Source organism: Tupaia chinensis, unplaced genomic scaffold (genome assembly GCF_000334495.1).
Source record: "Tupaia chinensis unplaced genomic scaffold, TupChi_1.0 Scaffold143970_1, whole genome shotgun sequence".
NCBI lineage: Eukaryota > Metazoa > Chordata > Mammalia > Scandentia > Tupaiidae > Tupaia > Tupaia belangeri.
The window spans coordinates 750,403-758,794 of NW_006203821.1; the positions used below are offsets into that span (position 1 = coordinate 750,403).

General features: G+C 46.0%; 1 pseudogene; it reads left to right on the forward strand.

Annotated features, from left to right (window-relative positions):
- Positions 1–1,194: 1,194 nt before the first annotated feature.
- On the forward strand, positions 1,195–2,490 carry LOC102503082 (inositol oxygenase pseudogene; annotated as a pseudogene).
- The last annotated feature ends 5,902 nt before the right edge of the window (positions 2,491–8,392 follow it).

Sequence of the window (8,392 nt, forward strand, 5' to 3'; positions counted from 1 at the left end):
CGGGTCAAACCCCCCCCCCCAAAAAAAAAAAAAAAACTCATATGGGGTGACTGGCAGGTGGCATAGTGGTTAAGAGTACTGGACTCCCATGTGACTGACTAATGGTTCAAGTCCTGGATCTGGCAGCTTGTTTTCTCACTTTCCCTCTCACTCTCTCACTCTGTCCCTCTCTAGTCAAATTATTATATATTTATAAAGAATTACTTTATTTAATTAATTTATTTATTTTAATTTGACGAGAGAGGGACACACAGAGAGAGAGAGAGGGAGGGAAAGTGAGAAAGTAAGTCACCAGGTCTGGGACTCAAAAACCTGGTTGGCTATGTGGGAGTGTCCAATACCACCTGCTGGTCCTCAAAATAATTCTTAAAAAAAATTTTAAAAAAAATCATTCTGGGAGCCAGCAGGTTGCATGGTGGTTAAGGGTGATGGACTACCACATGTTTGACAGTGGTTTGAGTTCAGGACCTGGTGGTTTGCTTTCTCATTTTCCCTCTCTCTCTCACACTCTGTCCTTCTCTGGTCAAATTAAAATAAATAAATAAATAAAGTTAAATAAAATAATTCTTGAGGCCAGCAGGTGGCATGGTGATTAAGGGCACTGTACTCCCACATGGCTAACCACGGTTTGAGTCCTGGACCTGGTGACTTGCTTTCTCTCTCTCTGTCTCTGTCTCTCTGGTCAAATGAAATAAATAAATAAAGTTAAATAAAATAATTCTTAAAAAAATTTTCTTTAAATAAAAGTTTAAAATAGGGACCAGCAGTTAGCATAATGGCTATGTAGCTGAACTCCCATGTAGTCAACCACGGTTCGAGTCCTGGACCCAGTGGCTTAAACTCACGCCGGGCGCATGTGCGTGCATGCCCAAGATCCCGAGAGGAGAATGGAGGAGAAGGAATTGTGGCGTGGCCATTCCCCCTGGGCGATGATTTCTCGCTTTCTGTCTCTCTGTCTCTGTCTTTCTGGCAAGCACATGCGCCCTATAGCAAAAACCTCTGCACACACACAAAAAAAGTTTAAAATAAAATAATTCTTTTTAAAAAAAGAAAGAAAGAAAATCACCCTGGGCACGTGTGCATGCATGCCTAAAATCCCAAGAGGAGAATGGAGGAGAAGGGATTATGGCATGGTCATCCCCCCCCCCCGAGTGATTTCTCTGTCTCCCTCTCTTTGTCTCTCTCCAGTGAGTTCATGTCCCCTATAGCAAAAGCCTAAATGAAGTCTTACAGCAGAAGGGATCATCAACATCCCTGGGCAGAGCATCTGGAACCTTAGACGACTTGCTACCAAGCACAGCTTCCTGTCAGGATGAAGGTGGCTGTGGGTCCTGACCCTTCCCTGGTCTATCAACCTGATGTGTATCCAGAGATGGCCAAAGACAAGGGCAGATTCCAAAACAACATCTCGGGCCCTCTCCTAAATCATGTCTTTGCCACCTACAAACTGATGCACGTACACCAGACAGTGTACTTGTCAGGAGGAAGCACAAGCAGTTCTGGGGCTTCTGCTACAAGAAAATGACTGTCTTGGAGTCTGTAGAGATGCCGGATGAGCTGGTGGATGCGTAAGACCCAGATGGCGACCTCCACAACTCCTACCCTTTCATGCGGCAGAGAGCATGCATAAGGCCTACCCAGACCAGGACTAGTTCCACCTCCTTGGGCTCCTATGTGACCTAGGGAAGGTCCTGGCTCTGTTGGGGGAGACCTAGTGGGCATTCGCCGGAGACATCTGTCCTGTCGGCTGCTGTCCCCAGCCCTCAGTGGCTTCCTGTGGCTCGACTTTCCAGGACAATCCTAACCTCCGGGATCCTCCATACAGCACAAAACTTGGCATGTACCAGCCCCACTTTGGTCTTGTGAATGGCCTCACGTCCTGGGGCCACGAAGAGTACCTGTACCAGGTGATGAAGTTCAGCAAGCTCTCCCTGCCCTAGAGGCTTTCTACATGATCCAAATCCACTCCTTCTATCCATGGTACAAAGGTGGTGACTGCCGGCAGCTGCACAGCCAGCGGGACCTGAGCATGCTGCCCTGGGTGCAAGTGTGACCTCTACACCAAGTGCCCTGACCTGCCGGATATGGAGAAGCGTCAGCCCTACTACCAGGGACTGATGAGCAAGTACTTCCCGGCATTCTGAGCTGATGGGCCTGCCTACCACCACCCACTGCTGAGCCAGCCCCTGAGGCCTGGCGGGGTGCCTAGGGTGACTGCTGAGAAAGAAAACAATTAAAAGCTGACTAAGGAATTAGGCGATCTGCTAAGACTGGCCCAGAGAGATAAATGTACTGGATCTATTATGTGCCCCTCACACCTCGCTGGAGTGACTGCTCAAGGACACATCTTTAAGAATTCCCCGACTGGCTGACACTGAGACAAAACTACCCTAGGTAACCGTGAATGATGTGTTGTTCCTCGTAACCCCACTGAAATAAAACTCCGAGACCACCATTTCAGAGCACTGGCTGCTGCTTGCTAAAGTCCTTACCCCCATAGCTATCCTCGTGTTTTGGCTTCAATAAACTACTTGCTTAACTCCTAGGACTAATTTTTCCCTCATGGATCACATATTCTTTTTGTCCAGTCAAGGATTTTGTTGTTACTCCTCATTTTTCCATGTGTGTGAGAGAGAGAAAGGTTTTTTTGAGAGGGTCTCGCCATGTCTCAGTCTTTCTGGCCCACACTTCAAATTAGCTAGGAATCAGATATGTGCAGCCATGCCCGGCATATTCAGGTTGGCCCAGGAACTGAACCCAGGTGTCCCATGTGTCTTCCAATCTCCATAGCAGTGGCATTACCTGTGTGCCACCATGGACTTCACCCTAAGCCAAAGTTTTGGATACTGTGTTTTTTTCTTTTTTTTTTTTTTCTTTAGAAGTTTTTGCTATAGGATGCGTGTGCTCGCCAGAAAGTCAGAGACAGACAGAGAGACAGAAAGCAAAAACTCACCCCCACAAGGGGGCATGGCCAGGCCGCAATCCCTTCTCCTCCATTCTCCTCTCGGGATCTTGGGCACGCCTGCACATGGCGCCCGGTGTGAGTTTAAGCCACTGGATCCAGGTCTCGAACTGCGGTCGACTACATGGGAGTCCAGCAACATAGCCATTACATCAACTGCTGGCCCCTGGATACTGTTGTTGTTTTTTTTAAAGAATTATCTTATTTAACTTTATTTTTGTTATCATTATTATTTTCCAGTGTGAGCAGAGAAACACAGAGAGAGAGAGAGAGAGAGAGCAAGTGAGAAAGCAAGCCACCAGGTCTGAGACTTGAACCATGGTCAGCCATGTGCGAGTCCAGCCCCTTTAACCACCATGCCACTTGCTGGCCCCACTCCTGGATATTGTTTAAGAAAGAAAGATAAGTCAATCCAAGGAACTTGAGGCACATTAAAATGGACCAGGCCCAGGGGCCAGTAGGTGGCATAGTCATTGAGGCCCTGGACTGCCTCATGGCCGACAGCATTCTGAGTCCTTGAGACTCAATGGTTTGAGTTTCATGGCTTGAGACTCATGCCAGGTGCCTGTGCATGCATGCTCCAAATCCTGAGAAAATAATGAAGGAGAAGGGATTGTTACATGGCCATCCCTTCTGGGGGGTGATTTCTCACTTCCTCTCTCTCTGTCTCTTCAGCAAACATATGGGCCCTATAACAAAACTTTCTCTTAAAAAAAAAAAAAAAAGGAAAAGAAAAAAAGACCAGGCCCAGGATATATGAATAACAGAGCTCCAGCCACACATGCTAGTTTTGTTTGTTTATTTTGTTTTGTTTTTGGCTATAGGACACATGCACTTGTTAGAGAGAAAGGGAGAGAGGGGAAGTGAGAACTCATCCCCCAGGGGATGGTCACGTAATCTCCTCACCTCCATTCTCTTCTTGGGATTTTGGGCACACATGCACACATGCCAGGTGGGAATTTCAAGCTGCTGGGTTCAGGACTGAATTGTGCAGCCAGCCATGCAGGATCCAGCACCTTAACCTCCATGCCACCCGCTGGCCCCATGCAAGCTAGCTTTAACCTTCAAAATGTTTGTATGTTTCAGTAGTTATAACATGTCAGAATCACTGTCTCCCCGCTTTAAGATTAAACATACTTGGGGTCAGCAGATAGCATAATGGTTACATCACTGGACTCCCATGTAGTTAACCACAGTTCAAATCCCAGACCTGGTGACTTAAAACTCACGGTGTGTATGTGTGCATGCATGCCCAAGATCCCAAGAGGAGAATGGAGGAGACAGGATTGTGGCATGGCTATTTCTCCTGGGGGGTGATTTCTCGCCTTCTGTCTCTCTGTCTCTCCAGCAAGTACACGTACTCTATAACAAAAATCTCCCCCCCACAAAAAATAAATAAAAATAATCGGCTAGTCCCATAGCCTGGAGATTGAGGGAGCCTGATCCCAGATGGCCAACCCCAGCCCAGGGAGCTTGAAAAATATCTTGGACACATTTGCATGTATCCCCTAAACCCCAAGGGGATGGGAACATGAGAAGTGATTGCCATGTGACTGTGCCTCATTGGAGGTATTTTCTTTCTCTCTCTCTTTCTCTCTCTGTCTCTCTCCCTCTTTCTCTGTCTCTCTTACCAGGGCACATAACCTCTAGCAATTAAAAAAAAAAAAAAAAGATTAAGCATGCTGACTGTGGATGTTCTGGATGTTCCTGAGTCATCCTGTTCCCTTTAGCATAGAATTTAGCCTATCACTGGTGTGTAAGATCCCCTTGCTAGGACCAGCCGGAGGTGTGGTGGTTAAGGCAACTGGACCCCATATGGCCCACTGGGTGGTTCAAGAACCTGATGTGGGGGCCGGCAGATTGTGTGGGGGATAAGGGTGCTGGATTCCCACATGGCCAACTGTGGTTTGAGTCCCAGAACTAGCAGCTTGCTTTCTCACTTTCTCTCTCTCTCTCTCTCTCTCTCACTCTGTCCCTCTGGTCAAATCAAAATAAATAAATAAATAAAGATAAGTAAAATAATTATTTAAAAAAAGAAAAAAGAAGAGGATCTGACAGCTTGAAAAACATGCCAGGTGGGGCCAGCAGATGCCGAGGTAGTTAAGGTGCTAGACTCCCACATGAGCGACTGGTTTGAGTCCCAGACCTGGGGGCTTGAAAATCAAGCCGGTGTGGTTGTGGTTGTGTTTGTGTGCATGTCCAAAATCTCAGGAGGAGAATGGAGAAGTGATTGTAGCATGGCCACAAGGATTGCTCCTTTTCCCTCTCATTGTCTCACTCCTGGAAGTACCCGCACCCTGTAGCAAAACAAAACTTTAAAAAAAAAAAAAATGTCAGACATATGTGCATACATGCCCAAGATCTCCAAAGAAGAGAGAAATGGATGAGAAGGGATTGTGGAGTGACCATGTCCCACAGTGGGTGATTTCTCACTTTCCCTCTCACTGTCTCTGTCTGTCTCTATCTCTCTGGTGTGAGCACATGCCCTAAGGCAAAAACCTCTAAGAAATTATTGAACAAGACAATCTCCATGGTGCAGTGGTAATACACTGCTCCAGAAAATCCAGATCCCACATGGTGACTGATGTTCAAATCTCCCTCTGGATCTGTATGAAATACAACAGGCAGGACCAGCAGTTAGCGTAACGGCTATGTTGCTGGACTCCAACGTAGTCAACCATGGTTTGTGTCCCGGACCCGGTGGCTTAAAACTCAAGCTGGGCGCATGTGCGTGTGTGCCCAAGATCCCCAGAGGAGAATGGAGGAGAAGGGATTGCGCCATGGCCATCTCCCCTGGGGGGGTGATTTTTCACTTCCTGTCTCTCTGTCTCTGTCTGTCTGTTGAGCGCACGCGCCATATAGCAAAAAAAAAAACCAACCTCTAAAAATAGGTGCCAGTGCCCCATCTGTGATGTACTGGAGGAAGGGGGTAGAGGCATGACCTCACCCTGGAGGGGACTTGTCTCTCTGTCCATTTCTCTCTGACATGTGTGAGCACACACTCTATCATGAATAAAGAAAAAAATGTTTCCTTATGGGATAGTTCTGCCTTGAGAGCATATTATCTTGTGGAGCTACCAAGGGTTCGTTTGAGATGTGAAAGCATATGACTTTTAGTGGTTCATGGTGGCTGACGGATCACGGGCTAGCGCGAAATTTATGACAGAAATAGCACTGGGTCCTGTGTGACTGGAACAGACAGCACTGAGTAGTATATGGCAATTCCTCAGGGCGTGTGCCCTCTGGTGTTCAGAAATTTGTGGGATTTTGTATTCTATCCTGTTTCTTTTCCTTACACACTTAGATAGGGTAAATCATTAGCTAAGTTGGTCAAGGACGTATCAGGGCCAAAGTCACAACTTGACTGGTGGATAAAGCTTGAGCACTCAAAAACTATTAGAAGTGCCAGGAGGTGGCATGGTGGTTAAGGGCACTGGACTCCCACATTGCCGACCATGGTTCAAGTCCTGGATCTGGTGGCTTGCTTTCTCACTTTCTGTGTCTGTCTGTCTCACTCTCTCTCTCGTTCTGTCCCTCTCTGGTCAAATTAGAATAAAGTTAAATAAAATAATTCTAAAAAAAGAGCTATTAAAGTGACCCGCTACTAAAAAAATAAGACTACTGTAAAAAGATAAGGTGGACACAGAACGAGATAGCACCTACTGGCTACAAGAAAACATCCATGGGGCTGGCCATGTGGCCTAATAGTTAAGGAAGCAAGATCTCACACAGCCAATCACGTAGTTCAAATCCCAGGCCCCTGTGGTTTGACAAACATAGTGGGCACGTATGTGTGCATACATGCCCCAAATCGCAACAGGATGGGGAAATGGAGAAGGAACTGAGGTGTGACTATGCCTCATTAGGGGTGTACTGTCCCTCTCTCTGTCTCTTTAGTGAGTACATGCACTCTCTGACAAATAAGAATTTTTTTTTTCTTTTTTTGGAGAGGTTTTTGCTATAGGGTGCATGCGCTCGCCAGACAGAGAGAGACAGAGAGAAAGAAAGCAAGAAATCATCCCCCAGGAGGGATGGCCACGCCGCGATCCCTTCTCCTTCATTCTCCTCTCGGGATCTTGGGCACGCACGCACACGCACCCGGCGTGAGTTTAAGCCACCGGGCCCGGGACTCGAACCATGGTCAACTACGTGGAAGTCCAGCGACATAGCCATTACGCTAACTGCTGGTCCCCAAATAAGAAATTTTTTAAAGGGATTTCACGTGACTGATTGTGATTCAGGTCCTGGCCCCATTGGTTTGAGAAACATGTTGAGTACGTGTGCATGCATGCCTGGGATCATGACAGCATGACTGGATAGAGACCCGGAGGAGGGGGACTGTGATGTGAGCACACCCTGTAGGAAGCGCTTTCTTTTTCTCTCTGGCTTGCACATGTGTCCTTTGGCAATTAAAAAAAAACAATACTCTGCTAAAATGAGGGCTTATAAATTAGGCCCATTCAACAATGCCTATTGATGTGTAGGAGCTTTTTTTTTCTTTTTAAGGTTTTTGTCATGAGGCAGTGTGCTTGCCAGAGAAAGATAATGAGAGGGAAAGTGAGAAATCACGCCCCCCCCCCAGGGCGTAGGGCTGCACCATAATCCCTTATCTTTCATTCTCTTCCTGGGATTTTGAACACACATGCACACTCACTGACATGAGTTTCAAGCTGCCAGGTCTGGGACTAAATCTGCAGTCAGTGATGTGGGAGACCAGCCCCTTAACTACAACACAGTAACTTGCTGGCCCATGAGGAAGCTGCTTCTTCTTCTTCTTTCTGTTTTTTTTTTTTAAGAATTATTTATTTATTTATTTATTTATTCTTTTTTTAAAAAACTTTTGTTAATTAATTAATTTACATTCATTCACTGAGCATTGTCACAGCATACAAAAAAATGTGATTTCTCATCCAGAATATACTGCATAGTGGTTTAATTGTACATGTTATCATCAATAATTTTCCATTTCTAGTTTCATATATATCTATGTATATATATATTTTCCTCCTATTTCTCACCCTCTGCCATTTCCCACCCTCTTCCCACACTATCTCAGTTTTCCAGTTGTTTTCCATTCCTTCTTTTCCCCACATTTTATTGATTCACAAAATTTCTTAAGTAATCTAACTACTTTCTTTTTTTTGTTTTGTTTTGGTTTTTTTTTTGTTTGTTTTTTGTCTTATAACTATGTTCAATAGCAAGCTCAGCTGATGTATACATGCCTATCAATACATGTCTGACTTTAGGCATGAAATTCTGAGTAGAATGAATATACTATAAGGTGGCACCGGGAACCAGCAGTTAGCGTAATGGCTATGTCGCTGGACTCCCACGTAGTCAACCACGGTTCACGTGCCGTACCCGGTGGCTTAAAACTCACGCCGGGCGCGTGGGCGTGCGTGCCCAAGATCCCGAGAGGAGAATGGAGGG